The following is a 15,806-nucleotide window of genomic DNA, read 5'->3' as shown; positions in this document are numbered from 1 at the left end:
TCTTAATAGACTTAATATATTGTTTGGTTTCATTTTCAAAGACAAGAAAGAGAGGTTTTTCATTAAAGTAACGGCATTTATGGATATGCCATTTGGCTAACTGTATCAAGAGATTGATGATAGAGTATCGTTTTTCTTTTGCAAAAGGAAAGTCAGTGAAACCAAACAGTATATGTTCAAAGCACAGGGACAAATGAGGTTCAATCGGAATAGAAATCAGGTTACAAATATCTTCCCATAATTTAGTTGAGAAAGGGCAAGACCAAAATAAATAAAAAGCATCTTCAGGGTGTCCTTCACAGAAAGAGCAGTTTAAGTCTATGTCTTTATTAAATCGTTGTAAAAAAAAAAACTTTAGATGGGGACTACGAAGTCTTCACTATGAACACGAATTCAAGTTTGTGGGTATGAGTAGAAAATTGTTGAAATAACGTCACGTAGGGCACAGGGGAAAATAATCGAACCACGATTTCTCCAAACGCGCCAAAACCAGGAGTCCAAGAGGACTGACAGCAGTGGAGCGGGTGGAGCTGCCAGCTCAGGTGAAGCATGTAAAGTCAGTGTATATCCAATGTTTATCTTACAGAAATTGTAATCTTATAAATAATATTCAGTTCATGGACTTACAGATGTACTGCTTTAGCTTGCAAGCTAACGACATGCCAGTGATGCTAAGTTAGTGCTAGCATTACTAGCATTATTTAGAAGTTGGCTTGTGCTAACGTTAGTTAATTTAATGACAGTAATGTTGATCAAAATACTGTAGTATATTTAATGTTACAAGTGGTATATTTTATGTTACTTTTAATATAAGTGTTCTGCTTTACTAAAGAATCCACAGTCTGGCCTTTTGTTCAGAACAGAACTGTAACAACTGGTTTAAACCAGAATAATGAAATATAGGATCTGGGACTTGTCAGACAGTAGAGGCTGTGGAATTTGAATATAAACAAGTATAGCTTGTATCCTTTTAATTTTAAAAAGTAGACTTAGCAGCATGCTCGTTCCTGGGAAAATGTGCACATGCATTGCGTATGGGCTGGAACATTCTAATTAAATGATCTTACACAGAGACAGAAAAGCTTTTTTCAGCAGCCTTGAAATTGACAAAGTTCTCCTCTGCTGTACCTAGGCAGTGTATTCTGATGTTTGATAATAAAGAAAACTAAAAGGAACTTAGACTTGGTACTTAAATCACTTTTCTCCCTCAGAGAGGCAGTACATTTACACTACAATACGACTTCTATCGATTTATAAATTGTGTCAATTGGCGAATAAATGTGTCCATCGTATAAGTCCTGTTTCTTTTCCTCTTTGCTAACCCTCCTTTCGGTCATGTGGATTTGTTTACAACTATTTTACACTATTTACACTATTTTATTGAGATACAAATGTTTAACATTACAGATACGAATGGTTAGAGTCATGCACACATCTTTTTGATAGCTATCTTACTCCATAGGATCAATGGAAAGCTGAAGCTCTTGTGGATTCAATGAACCCAATCTGACTAATGTGTGATGATGTCAGTCCTTATAGCAGCATTTCATTGTAGTGAGACAATTTTTTGAAACGAAACTAGAATAATCACAGCCCCATGAAACTTTACAACCACAAACTGGAGACTTAGAGCATTCAAAAGATGTTTAGATTTCAACTGTCAAACAAAAAAATGCAATTATTGCAGAAATCTCCACAATGGCAAAAGCGTGATGTCAAATCACAGCATGATTTTTTTTTCTATGGTGGATTAATGTGGTATTTTGGAGGGATCTTTGACTATTTTTTACCAGTTCTCAGGTGGTTAAAAATAGTCCAATTTAGCACCAAATCTGTGTAACAAATGGTATCAACCAAGAAAAAATGCTGCAACTCATAATGCTCTTTGCCTATATACCTCTAAACTTACTCAACTCAATATCTGAATAGACAAAAAAACAATACAACACAAAATACACAGTTTATTATAGATTTATGATTAGAAAAACTTGCTGCATCTTAAATCAATCTGCAGGTTCACAGCTGTCAGATAACATGTACCTCTTCATCTCCTGTTGACCTGCAATCTCCCCCTAAAGACATTTTAGTTATTATAACTAGAAAATGAAAATCCGTTCAGTGAATATCATGCAATTAATCTTATTTCCATATTTATCTGTTTTTTGGCCTGGTTGTGCAACACTTTATTCTGAAAACTGAAAACCGCACGTCGACACATCAAATACATTTTCAGGGCGACGGAATTTAATTATTTCATGTGTTGTGTTGATGTAAAGTTAATACTTCATCTCCTCTCTGCTGGTCAGAGTTTTATACTGGAAAAAAGTGAGAAAGAATGACAGTAAAGTGTTTATCCTTCATGTCAGCTCGCTCTGAGCGGTTTCAATGAATTTACCGTAAATATCACAATATGGGCGCACTACATTATATATTATATATTATTATTATTATATAGGAATGGCTGGTTTGACTACGGAGAAGAGAATGACGGCTCACTTGACTGCAGTCAAACTTCCGGGTCACGTAAACCCGACCAATTAAATATTAAAATCAAATTCAGTCCTGGTGCCCGTTTTTCCATTTTGTATTTTTGATAATTGAGCCTAATGTTGAAATATGAAAAAACAAGCATTTTTTTCATTTTTTGTTTTATAATAGAAAACAAATAACAAAATAACCAGTCAACTTTTCATTATTGGATTTTGATTGCCAATTGAAACCGGAAAGTACGAATGATACACGGATTAAAAAAGGCTTGTATTTTTATTTTTAGTGCTTGTATTTTGAATCAAAAATCAAATAACCACTCATATTTTGTTTTTTAAATATCCTTTTGTGAACGGCAATTCCAGTGACCAAAAGCTACATGGACCGTCTATATTTGGCATCCCTAGCACCTCATGCCCCCTCCCCCAAATTCTAACCGATCTAAAACGGCCACTGGCCTGGTTAGAGAAACCTATATCAGAAACAGCATCACTGTATTTATCCAATGTCTACTGTACGTGATCTGTGTTCAACTGTGACAACATCAGCAGGGTGTTGATTGTGGGCTAAAAGAGGCTTCAGTTCCTGCCTCGCTCTCGTGTGATTGGCTGTCGAGTCGAGGCCCAGTCGATGAACTGGATAGTGACTAAAAGCTCCAAATAGCAGCAAGGCAGCCACAATCATCTCCCCTGTTTGCTCCTATTCTCCCACAGCTCCTCATCCATCCTTCCTCTGCTACTTTGCGGTGGGAGATAGACATCTCTTAATGTACTGTATTGTACTTGTCATTAAATTGTGGTTGTTTTATATTACATCTTTCTCCACTGTACCTCTTTTCATCCGGCCTGCGGCTCTTCTGTCTGGAGTTTGCATGTTTCCCTGTGCCAGCTCGGGTTCTCACCGGATATTCCGACTTCCTCCCACAGTCCAAAAACATGCACTTAGGTTTAAAACCCTCTAGAGTCCATGAAACCACCTGCACATTACTTCTTCATGATGTGAAGACATAAAAATGAAGCAACATTGAGTCTTGCCATCAGCTTCCCTCTAAAGTTCTGGCTAGAAACTCCATAACAGATTTTTTTTTAATGATATTCGGCCAAGTAAAACCAGAGATAGTGTCAAATATATTTAGTATAAAAATATAGAACTAGAGTCAGAAAACAATCCAAACCTGGACCTCTGCAGTGGCAATGGTTAAAGATTTACTGAGTTGAGAAATATATCTTTACTTGAAATATATGTAATTTTTTGTTTATTTTTATGCACTTGCTTTGGCCTGTAGGACATTGATATGACTTATGTACTATGTGATGTATGCTGTATGTAATGTAGAAGATCTTTTTGGGATATTGAGGGAGGGGGGATGTCGCTATCCTGGGAGGGTAAAGGGAAGTAAATACTACTTGTTGTATTACTGTCTTTGACTAGTTTCATGCCCTTCTCATTTGAAAATAAAAATAATCGATCACAAAAATATATACATATATATAGAACTAGAGATTATCCTCATTTTACCTGTTACATGTTATATTTGCATTTATTTTAATATTTGCAACATGCACATTTCTGTGTGTGTGAAACATTTTCAAGCTCAGATTTTATGTTTTCCTTTGTTCTTTTGGGTTCAAAATTTTGATCAAGTAAGTCAAAGTTAAAAATGAATTATCAGGACATATAGGTGATACCAACATGGCATGGTGAAGATTTTTAACAGATTTTGGTAACACTTTACAATAACCAACTAAGTAATGTTTATAGATGGCAATTAATAACCATTTACAAAGTGCTATACATATTTAATCATTAAATGTTTTCAACCAATTTCTTAAAGGTGAATATGAATAATTTCAAAATCATTACCATACTTAATATGGTGTTAAACATGGTATAATGAATGCAACTAAAACTATTAATAAACTATTAATTATAATTTAATTGTTTGTTGATGGTAAATTAACTATAAACTTACATTAATATACCATCTATTAGACATTTATAAATTATTTAGTTAGTTAAACTTTAATAAATGATGTATTTACCATTCTAAAACGCCTATATACGGTTTATAAATGATGATTAAACATTAATAAATTGACAAACTAATCTGTTTACCATTTATAAATGATGGTTATTGTAAAGTGTTACCCAGATTTTTAAAGGACATAATAGCCCAAGATTCCAGAGGGTTAATTGATGACTCTAAATTGCCCGTAGGAGTGAATGAGAGCGTGATTGGAGACCTGTCCAGGGTGTGACCCGTCTCTCACCCAATGTCAGCTGGGATCGGCTCCAGGCCCCCACGACCGAGTTTGGATAAGCGGAGAAGAATAATGAATGAATAAATGAATTATTTCATGCACACCATATTGATTTTCCATTGTGGTTCCTTCAAAGCCAGTTCTGGCTTGAGTTAGGTCTTTGACCCCAGTGGGAACTTCTTTTCTGAATGAGATTCAATAGATTTTCCTTTAAAAAGTGAACGCAGGCTGTGAATTGCTGACATTTCCATCAGCAGCAATGCCTATTGAGTCTGAACCGAGCTGCTGCCGACATCATGCGGTGTCGGAGTTCTACGACAGCAGCAGTAATTGAGAAAGTCAAGCTGTGATAAATCCGTGCAGACTGGTTTTGAAGAATGATTCCATTAGTTGACATGTTTGATTCCAGTTATGGGATGAGTCATGGCTCTGCTGTACCGCTGATTGTCTCACACTCAAACATCACAGGGATTTAACATCTGAACAACCCTGCCGCTAACTAACACTCTTCTGTAATCCACTGTGTTTTTGTGAGGGGACAAATCTGTTCACACACTGTGTGGATTCACCACTGATTTGGGACAAACAGCTCGTCAAGGTTATAATAGTTTGGGATTTTTCATCAGTTTTAGTTTTGATTTGGTTGTGATTTTTTGTTTTCAAATTCAGTTAGTTTTAATTAGGTTTTATTTTTTGGAAAATGCTTAATCTTAGTTTAGTTTTCATTAGTTTTAGTGTTAGTTTTAGTTTTTTGTAATAGGGTATTTGTTGGATGCCAGATTAAAAAAAATAACAATAAATGTTTCCTTTATTTCCTTTGTCTGATCCATCTCAGCCCCAATAAGTTTATTTAGTCATAAAAAAAAATAGATGAAATAGGTTTCATATCAACCAAAAAGGTTTACGTGTGAAAAAAGTTGATAAAGACGAAAACAAAGGACATTTCCACTATCATTTTAGTTAGTATTAGTTCGTTTTGTAACCACATAACAGTTTCAGTTAGTTATTGTTTTTAAAAAAATTATATTTTTCATTTTTATTTCAGTTAACAAAAAAATCTATTTTCAATTTTAGTTTTCGTTATTTCATTAGTTTTCTTTAACTATAATAACCTTGCAGCTCGTCCCATTAAAACCATTAAAACTATTAAGTTTGAAGGTTAAGACTTGTTTTTGGGTTCAGATTAGTTGTTTTGTATATCAGCAATGGGTCAAAGGACTACATGTGTTTCAAAAGTTGTAGCTTTTGTCGAGGAAACTGCAGAGAATTATCAAGAGACATCGTAGTTTCACCTGACTGAATCTTCAACTTGATGTTTTAATTTTATAGTCTGTAAATTTTCTGTTTTGGTTGAGTCTCACCACCCTAATCAGCATCAAATTCAGCCACAGCGGGTTGCTCTTTCCATGAAAAAAGCTTGAATAAATCTACTATACACTACCTGCTTAGCACTAAGTGGTAGAAAAACAAAATAAGGCCTAGCCAGTGAACACTGTGTCAATCGACCCGATCTAAAGCCCCATCAGCTAGATGATATAGCCTCTGGGGACTATTGCTGTTACTTATGGGGTTCTAGTGTAACCAGCAGATAGCAGTATGAGCAAATACGGATATATGAATATCATGATATCTGGATAAAGGACAATCATGCCAAGACTACTTCTTCCATGCGTCCCCCTTTGTTTACAGTCCAATTAACAACTTGAGATGCAAGAATAGAATTGGAGTTAACTCTCTGGAGTCTCCAAAAGCTCCAAATCATTCAGACTTCTTCATGACATCCAGACTAGAAAACAAAGCAGCGTGGAGCCCTACTGTAAATTTACCTCTAAAGTTCTGGCTGTAAACTCCATGAGGCCAGTTTCAGTTTGATGATGATATACCAAGTAAAGCTGGAGACACCACCTACCACCTACCATTTGACACCAAAAAAAAAAGATTCAAAATCACATTTTATGTTGGACTAAAGGACTAAAAACAAGACAAAAAAAGACAGAAAATTACTATTAAAAAAAGACAGAAAATTACTCTTAAAAAAGGCACAAAATGACCAAAAAAGGACACAAAATAATTAAAAAATACACACAAAAAAGACACACAAAGACACAAAATACATGAAAAGGATTAAAAATTGGACAAAATAGCCCCAGACTCCATAGAGTTAAGAGACAAAGTGTACAGGTGGATGATTTCACAAGTAGACAAAAGTTAGCTAAGTTATTATAAAGCTAAATTGTCGTTGATGTATATTTGTTAGCTGGACAGAAAGACAACTCTAAATTATTGTTTCTCTTTGCTGTGATTTTAATTTTGGTGTGGCATTCTGCAGGTTAATGCAGGTTTAAGGTTAGGTTTAGGTTTATTGATTTGCACAGTTATAATAACATAAAATGACAAAGATAACAAATAATGTAAAGTGCAGGGAGAGGCAGAAAACCCAGATGGGCTTATTTAAATCCACCACCTAAAATTTCATAATTTCATAGTTATAAGAAAGTATTAACAAACAGATAATAGAAAAAAACATATGTATAACATCAACAACAGGATAAAGATAAGGGTGGGGTTATGCATGTAGTGGTTATATTACAAGTTAGATTCCAGTGAATGATTATATGTGAAAAAAGTCTGTTGTCAGTTCAAGAAACAAATGTACTCATGAGAGACTCAGCTTATTTTCTAAACTAAATAATTTCCTATTTGTCTGTAATACTTGCCTCTTTTACACAAGTGACACAATGCACCATCATTATAAATGACAAGCAGGGACTCATTATTCATCGCAGTCATGCAAATGTGTAATGAGTGTTGCTTGCTTTAGAAATAATAGCTGTGATGATGTGATATTGACCCTGAAATCCATTTCAATTCTTGCGTGAGCGTGTTTGGGGTTATTGACCTTCTAATCATGCAGCTCTCTGGCAGCTACATCGGCTTCAGCTCAGCCTTGTCTCCGAGAGCAAACTATTACTTTTTCTTTCAGAGGAAGGTTTCTCCATACACCATTACCAAAAAGGTAATAACCTTTTCAAGACAGCGCTCAATAGCACAGATGGAGTTTCAAGTGTTTTTTTCGACGGTGAGAAAGACTTTCAAGGCAACTTTAAAACTCTCTTCTGAGGACGGTGTTGTTTTTTATGATATAAATGCAGTTTGATTTGGCAGCTACATTATTTCACATTGAATCAGTGCCTTCTGGATAAATGTTGTACAAGTAGAATCATAACCACCTGAAGTATTCCTCGGTCACTGTGTTCTAAAGAGCTTAAGTTGACATTTTTTATAGTGCACTCTGTAAGCATACTCCAATATCATTCAGCTTAATGCCTTTGAGCCGAAGTTAAGACGCCTAAGCTGCCATTTACTAAATCCACTTTGACTTTGCAAATCACATTTTTGAATTGCGGCCTGTTAGCTTGAGGATAGCCATCAATAATGTATGGCAGGTGTAAAGAGCAAAGATTTCTAACCATTAAGCAAGATACTTGCTTACAAATATGCATTATTTAGCCAACAGTTTTTTCTCGGTTCACATTGTAACGGTTTGACAGTGCCGGGGTGCCAGTCAGAGCTAATCTGACAATTTTCTTTGGTATTTATGATTTGTCAACCTTACACAGGACCCATGCTTACCCATACATGGACCCTACTAACAACCAGAACTTAAGCAACCTTTTCCAAAGTCGACCCATTAAACACAAAACACACACAAGAATTTGCAATTCAACACAGTGTATTATTACTGTATTCTCCACCCCTTCCGCCCATTTAGCCAAAATGGGACTACGATCTTTTAGCTGCTCTGCCCCCCGACTCTGGAACAAACTCCCTCAGTAGTTGCTTCTCTTTTTCTTTCCTGTTCTATTGTGCTCAAGGACACGTTTTCTCTCCTCCTGCTCATTCTGGCCATGAAGGCCAACTGCCAACTTGTTATCGATGTTTTATTGATTTTATTGTTATGGTTATGGTATTGACATCAACCTGCCAAAGGGACTAAATATGGAAATTAGCTGTTGGCTATAATCTTGCATATTTACATGTATATGTTCATTAATATGTATTGTCCCTGTTTTAAATAAATAAACTCAAACTCAAACTCAAACTCAGTACATCCGTCAACTTTCAAATCACATCTCAAAACACACCTGTTTAGACTAGCCTATCCCTAATATATTCATCATTTTTAAATTACAATTTTTCTCTGTACTGTTTCAGTGTTGTTTATTATTACTGTCATTGTTGTCATTATTGTTCTAATTTGTAATTGTTTCATTGTTGTTTATTATTACTGCCATTGCTGCTTTATTATTATTGTTTTGTTTTTAATTGTTTATTGTAAGGTGACCTTGAGAGTCCTGAAAGGCGCCTATAAATAAAATGCATTATTATTATTATTATTATTATTATTATTATTATTATTATTATTATACCATTCAGTTAGTCCTCTTCAGGTACCCAATAAATAAACAAAATAGTCAGTTTTTGAAAATAAAAGTTGGTCAAACAAAACTCAAACTAAGTGGCGCCTCCGGCGTCTAATAAACCAGCTTTGGCCGCGGCTTTACCTCCCGGTTGCCGGCAGACGTCGGAGAAGGACCGTCGCGTGGAAGCCAGTGAATAAATCCAAAGGTGAGAAGCGAACACTACACAATACAACACGGATTGGAAACACGCTGCCAGGGATTGGCAAGCTAATGGAGCAGACACTGGACGAACTAGCCCTCTTCCTCCTCAGTAGCTGCGGGCCACCATTTTGAATTCCCCATACCTGCATTTTTGTGATTGGCTGAACAGAGGGCGTGCTTGAGTCCGGGGCGTTCCCGGAAGTATGATAGCATTGCTACAAATCTTGTCCCTCTACTCTTTATATCGTAGATCATGCATGTTTGATTTCTGCTGTTCTCACTTTTCTAGCATCTATGCAACCAAGTTAAGCTCATCTGAGCCTCTTCTTGTGGTTGCATACCAACATGGTCTCACACCATGCCACAGATTCGCTTAACTCAAAATCCGTGGAATAGCCACGGAATCACTTAGATTTCCGTGAAACTGACACGGATTTCGCTACAATGCAAGTTAATGACAGTCATCCCGTGGCTATTCCAACATACAAAGTGATTATGTACATTCACTGAGTGCAGATATAGAAAATAAAACATATATTTCTCGCTAGAAATTTAATCAAAATCCATTTTTATGCAGAAACTAAGTCAAAATATTGTTGTCCGCCATGTTTTTTGTTCTGACCGCCGGGACCTTGAAAGTCACGTGACTTGGACACAAACCAATAGGAACATATCCATGGAATAGCCACGGGATATGACTGTCATTAACTTGCATTGTAACGAAATCCGTGTCAGTTTCACAGAAATTTGAGTGATTCCGTGGCTATTCCACGGATTTTGAGTTATGCGAATCCGTGGCTATTTCACTGATTCCTGCGAGACCAGGTTCTTGCATACAGCATGCTGGAGGGGCTAACTGTACAACAAGTCATATACTGACATAGATAGATTGCTGAACAGTCCGACCAGGCACATGCCAAGGGGTTCAAAGTGTCAGGCACCCCCCTGAGCTTCACTTACGAAATGTCACTCAAAGAGACCAGGAAGAGATTCAAAGTGAAAACAAAGAAACAGGAAAAGACAACAATGAAACACAAAAAGACTATAAAGAGACCAAACTGCAAAGAGATCCAAAGGGACTCATAAATACTATGAAAATGGGCAAAATAACCACAATTGAGCACAAAACGACTACAAAGAGATGCTGTAAAGCCTAAAATCACCTGTTTCCAAACTGTATGCATCAGTCTGTGTGTTTTCTTTGGATATTTTCCGGCTACAGTATTTTTATTTGAGAGATGACCTCACCAGACCCACTGGCACTCTTTTTTCTTTTACAGTTTGCTGCACTACATTTTTCCGACCTGCCAGTACCATTCAGGTGTATGCGAACATGTATTTTTCATCAAACTGTTGAAAAAGGTCTTTGAGACGATTGTGTCAAGAGCTTTTTGTGTTGAGCTCTGACAGGCGGTTTCAGAGGACGCCTTAAGACCTCAGGTCCACACCTGGCTCACACTGGCATCACAGATATTGACTCATCCTCAGGCTTTCTGCTATGATCATCATCATCATCATCACTTGCTCTCCTGAGACCTGGCCGACAAACAGAAGCTGTTACTGACTCACAAGCCGGGCTGGGGATTGACAGAATACCATTAATGGAAATGTATGTTTTAAATACAAGAAGAAAGAGTCACTTTATTCCATCACAGATTCTATTTGTGGTCTTCTGAATACAGTCACTGTTTTTTAAACATAGGTTACTTGAAGCTATTACTTTATCACTTTTGAAAAGGAGGTTAGGTATTTGGTTTGGTTTGTTTGTTGGCTTGATTGTCTGGTTTTCATGAAACTTGCTGAAAGGGTGTAGCATGAGTCAAGGAAGAACTTTTGCAGTGGAATCAGGGGTCGAATACACAAATATGTTCTGCTTTTGCAAACATTTCAACAGGGAATGGCCTTGTGTGCACTATCAGAGCGAGCTTCTAGTCTATTATTATTATTTGTGTGTATAGTTGCACAGCCAGGACACTGTCGGGAATGTGTTTTTGGCATGGAAATACAAGACCCAGACAAGTGAGCTAAACAAGACAATTTTAAAGTAATCCAAAACTAATCCAAAGTATTTAGAATATGTTTCTTAATTTGAGTAATCTAATGGAATATGTTATACATATTACTGCATGTATTTAGGAAACTGTAGTGGAAAATTGAGTTACAAATGAACAAAATATGAATTCTTGATGAACATCCAACTTTAAAGTGGAACATTAAAGAAACAGCTAAAACTTTCTGAAGACATTTCTAAAGTCACCACATTAAACAGCAGTTATAAGGCAAGTGTATTAAAATGTTTAACAGGGGAATCATTCCCAATGACTCAATGACTTTCAATTCTTTAAGAATCTGAAAAAAAAGCTCTCCCTTTTTACTTTTATCACTCTAAATACAGAAAGCCAATTGACCACCTGCTAGCAGTCATTTGCCCAGCAATGCTCCCGCTTTCCTGCCAACATGGCAGTGTTTTGATTTTGACTGATTGCGTGACGTCAACTACTCTATAAACAGAGATAGAGGATTATGTCTGAAGCAGAACAACAGAGAACTCTGAATGAGAATAGCCATTAGTGGTACTAAATTATTCTATTACACAAATAAATCAGAATTATTACATTTTCAAAAAGTCCTTTGCAATACTCTTGGCTGAACAAAGATACACTGATGAGAAACGTTCTCTTCAGACCCGACTGTAGAAATCAGCGGTGACAGGTTGGACCTGCCTGCCAAGTAGCAGTGTCCTGCCTGCCTATGTGGTACACTCTCTTGCCCCAGCTGTCAGCTGCATTCTGTCACAGTACAGTTATATGAACCACCTTTGGCTAAGCCTTTCTTTACACTCCATACAGTATGTCGTCCCCCGATCATCTACAGCATCGTTTCTTCACTTTGGTCACTGCAGTTTTTTTCTTTTTCTTTGTAGAAGGATTTATATATAGGAAACCTGAATACAGGAGCATGGAGTTCATCGTCATCATCTATGAACAGCAGTCTGATTCCCCAGCTGAGCAGTGTCATGTGTTTCAAATATGATGCTACACCTTAGGAATTCATGCTTACTGGTGCACCTCCTGGTCATGTCACAGCACATGAAAGTAAGCCCGGGTGCTGCATGATAAAACCTCTAAAGGGTCATGACTTATTGAGCTTCTTCAAATTGCTTCTCACAGCGCTGCAAGCTCTTCCTCCCTCAGGTCTGGCTCCATTATCGCCTGGCTCTGTCTGCAGATGCTCTTCGGTCACATCACTGACTTCCTCCATTTAAGCAATGCTGCAGCTTAGCATTAGAGAAAACAGCCAGACTGCACGCTGCTGATAGTCTCCAAACAGGAAAATCAGCAATTCCACCGCTGACACTGTTTATCTGCCGTATGAGATGAGAAAACGTGCAAGAGTACAAAAAATCAGCATGCAATTTTTCCACATGACAGCTTTGCACACTGTCCAGATCCAGTGAAAATTATCTGCGCTGTCGCATTCCATTTTCCGCTTGAAACAAGAAAAACTTGTGCAGACAGAGAAGCTACAGTTTATAGCTAAACCCTACGGGCCGAGGAACATAACTCAAATAACGGGTTCTCCACTAATTAGCTCTCCGACAGGTCAAAGCACCACATGAGTTCCTTCCAGCTAGTCAGCCAAGATCAGGCTACGATAGTGACACCATGGCAACTGACCAATCAGAATAATAATAATCATCATCGTCTTCACCATCATCACCACCAAAACTATCACCATCATCACCATCTTCTTCAACATCATCATCATCATCTTCACCATCATCAACATCATCATCATCATCTTCACCATCATCTTCACTATCATCATCATCATCATCTTCACCATTATCTTCACCATCATCACCGTCATCATCATCATCATCAACATCATCATCTTCACCATCATCTTCTTCACCATCATCATCACCATCATCATCTTCATCACCATCATTATCATCACCATCATCATCATCTTCACCATCATCAACATCATCATCATCATCTTCACCATTATCTTCACCATCATCACCGTCATCATCATCATCATCATCATCATCATCATCATCATCATCATCTTCACCATTATCTTCACCATCATCACCATCATCATCATCATCATCTTCATCATCATCATCTTCATCATCATCATCTTCACCATCATCTTCTTCACCATCATCATCACCATCATCATCTTCATCACCATCATTATCATCACCATCATTATCATCACCATCATCATCACCATCATCATCACCATCATCATCACCATCATCATCATCATCATCATCACCATCATCATCTTCATCACCAGCATTATCTTCACCATCATCACCATCTTCACCATCATCATCTTCATCACCATCATCATCATCACCATTTTCACCATCATCATCGTCATCATCATCATCACCTTCACCATCATCATCATCACCATCCTGGAGACCTGGAGGTATGACATAAGTTGGAACAAAGGTTTTTATTGGTCAAACGGGTGTACAAGCATTCACAAAATCAGTTTTCATAAAGTTCCATCCAGTTTTTTTCACCCAAAACTCCTTGCTTGTTGTAAAATGGCTGTTATAATGAGAGGATTTCATTGTGCTGCAATAGCATATAGATAAGGTCAGCACATTAAAAACAATAGTAACTAAATAAGGGAACTTTCTTAATGACAACTCTGCCTTTGTGAAAAAGAAATATTACTCCCATGTGTCATATTTTATAAAAGACAGAATCCTTAAAGGGGAAACTTGGTGAGCAAAGATAAGCAGTTGCATTGACAGAACAGATCTATCATAAAGCAGACGAGATACAGGGAGACAGAGAGAGAAAAAGTAAAGATTAGACGGGAAGGGAAGTTAAACCAAATGAGTCAGAAAAGGAGATGACTTGTGAAAATGTTACTCTGTGACAATGATGCTATCTGAGCACGGAAAAAGAGCGTCAATCACTCGTTGTCAGAATAATCCACTTCACTTCACAAGCTGTGTTTGACTTCACAGCCACTGAACAGCATGACATTCAAAAATGTCACCAATATAACACCGTCGGTCGCAGTGACAGTCAATGTATGGGCAGCAGCCGAGAAACCAACTGTTATTCACAGTAACCATACAAGCCAATGTGTCGTTCACACTGTAAAAAAAGATAAACAATAACTACTCAATAAAATTGAGGAAGTGCCTGTCAATTAAAAACGGACTAAATCTATTGTGTTGGATTAATTCAAAATTCTCTTAAATTTAGAATTACATACACATAAAGATTATATTTAATGTGATCAAAATAAGTACATTCTATCTCAAACATTTTTATATTAAAGTTACTTAAACAACTGCCTCAAAATCAAGGACACATTTATATTTAATACTTTTAATCAAATATATTACAGAAAATGAAATGACTACAGAATAATTTATTACAGTGCACAGTTTTATCTGCCAAAACAGTAAATGGTTCAACTACAACCACCCTGACTTCGACAACTTACTTTCAGGGTTTTTTTTGGTCATCTCTGCTGTGTGATGTGTGTGTGTGTGTCTGTGTGTGTGTGTGTGTGTGTCTGTGTGTGTGTGTGACACGTGTGTCTCCAGTGCTCATATATGCTATGAGGGTCAGCATCACAGGTGCAGGAGCTTTGCGGCAGTGTGTGTGAAATGACAAGCCAGCCTAGCAGAGCCACACCTTACAGCACAACAGCTGTCACAAAGGATCAGCATCCAGGCCGCCACACTCCAGGAGCCGCTTTCTAAAAGACCTCTGCTGTTCTGTTGTCCTCACTGTTTATTCTTACAAATGAAAGGTCAGCTGCAGCACATGACCAATAAGGTCCCGCCTGTTTGACTGTGTCAGTTTGCATCAGGTCAGATTAGCAGTGCCTACAAAGCTGATTTTTTTTAACCCATTTAATCCCAAATCATGTGTCATTAGTACTCCTTTGAAATAATCAACTATTAGTTTAAAAGACTATTGTTTACTGCAAAAACACTATTGTTTACTGCAGCGTACTCTAAACTTTAACACTTATCTGCTATACTCTACTGCCCTTACTTTTTAAGTACGCAATGTTTGACTTGTGCTTTTTATTATTTTATCTCTTTTCTTATCCTGCTGCATCTTATTTTATCTTATTTGTATTTTTATTTCTATTTCCCTGTTTTAATTGACTGTTTTTACTGTTTTCAATTGTGTCTTGCTGTTTTTAATGTTTATGTAAAGCACTTTGAATTACCTTGTGTTGAATTGTGCTATACAAATAAACTTGCCTTGCCTTGCCTTGCCTTCATGGAAAAATAGGTGAAAAAGTGTATTTTATGTTCGGTCACATTAGTGACTGATGGGATAAGATGTTGTATCTACCATTTACCCATCAGACTGTCTCATTCTTCCAGAGTTGCCAGACTAACTGAATTTCCCCTCGGGGATAAATAAAG

This window comes from Centropristis striata, chromosome 10 (genome assembly GCF_030273125.1).
Source record: "Centropristis striata isolate RG_2023a ecotype Rhode Island chromosome 10, C.striata_1.0, whole genome shotgun sequence".
Taxonomy (NCBI): domain Eukaryota; kingdom Metazoa; phylum Chordata; class Actinopteri; order Perciformes; family Serranidae; genus Centropristis; species Centropristis striata.
This window is presented reverse-complemented; position numbering follows the sequence as displayed.